Genomic DNA, 1,562 nt, shown 5'->3' with positions numbered 1-1,562 from the left:
AAGACCAAATTCCCACCTAAATATCCCCATTTGTGTGTCCTCTCTTCACAAATAAGACCCCAATCCCCCATTTGTGTGTCCTCTCTTCATGAATAAGACCCAAATTCTCCCCTATTTCCACGCCAGCCCGACCTCCGTCCTTTACACCATTTCAGGGCTCTGAGCGATGGCAGGCCGTGTGTTGGGACCGTGCTGCAGGTCATTGTGAGCAGACCCGTGGGGAGCCCACAAGAGGATATTTACCACCGTCAGGAACAGGAGGTAAAACTGTTTATTGCAGTCAATCTAATGTTGTTATTTAAAACAGAACGAAAGCAAAATGGACGGGACAGGCCTGGGAAGCAGGGCTCCTGCAGAGACAACCCTTGGGTTCCTGCATCCTGCACAGCTCAGGAGGACTTCTAGACATCTTCTGGGCTCTCCTGCAATACAAAATGTGGTATCACTGCTGTTTATGGCACCCTGTGTGACATGGCATTGCTGGGGATGCTCGGTCTCCAAGGATGAGCTGCACCAGAGCCCCTCCTGTCTTTGCTTCTGCTCGCTGAGCTGGGCTTTCCCTCCAACCCTGCTGTCTCAAGGCTTCCCTGCTGCTCTCCTGTCTTTGATGGCTTTTTGCATTCATCATCATGGGTCCCAATGTCCCTCTATGGGTCCCAATGTCCCTCTATGGGTCCCAATGTCCCTCTATGGGTCCCAATGTCCCTCTATGGGTCCCAACGTGTCTCTATGGGTCCCAACGTGTCTTTATGGGTCCCAATGTCCCTCTATGGGTCCCAATGTCCCTCTATGGGTCCCAACGTGTCTCTATGGGTCTCAACGTGTCTCTATGGGTCTCAACGTGTCCCTATGGGTCCCAACGTGTCCCTATGGGTCCCAACGTGTCCCTATGGTCCCACTGCTCACTGCAGCAGGCTGCCCATGGAGGTGGTGGAGTCTCCTGCTCTGCAGATGCTCCAGACCTGCCTGCATGCCGAGCTGTGCGACTGCTGTAGGAACGGCTGGGCAGGGGGTTGGACTGCATGAGCTCTGCAGCTCCCTGCCAACCCCTGCAGTTCTGGGATGCTGTGATTCTGTGATGTGGCTCTGGGCAGCCTGGGCTGCTGCTTGGCGACCTGCACACAGCAGGGCTTGGAGCTGGATGAGCATTGAGCTCCTTTGCAACCCAGGCCGTTCTGTCATTCTATGTTATGATACGATTCTCTGTCTGCGCCTCTAAGTTCACTTCTCTGTGAGCCGCAGAGGATTCTTCAGAAGTTATGTGTCGAGCTGACACCATCACTGCTCTTCTTTTTGTTCTGTTTTCCAGCTCCATGCCTGTTTTCTTTTGTAACCAGAAGAGAGAGGATATCTTTATATCTTTCTTCCGGCCAGCTTATCCATGGGAAAGCTGATCTGTTGCAACTGCAGCAGCTCTGGTGGAGTTGGGTGAGCTGCATTCCTGCAGCACGGCACGGGCGCTGCAGGAAAACCCCACGGCCTGAGATGGGAGCCGACCACAATGCCTGGCAGCCCCTGCTGGCCTCTGCCATGTCTGACTTTCATCGTTGTTTTTTTTTTTT

The sequence above is a fragment of the Centrocercus urophasianus genome, unplaced genomic scaffold (genome assembly GCF_019232065.1).
Source record: "Centrocercus urophasianus isolate 14NV4802_14NV808 unplaced genomic scaffold, USGS_Curo_1.0 seq_203, whole genome shotgun sequence".
NCBI lineage: Eukaryota > Metazoa > Chordata > Aves > Galliformes > Phasianidae > Centrocercus > Centrocercus urophasianus.
The sequence above is the reverse complement of the archived record's forward strand: the minus strand, read 5'-3'. Positions refer to the sequence as shown.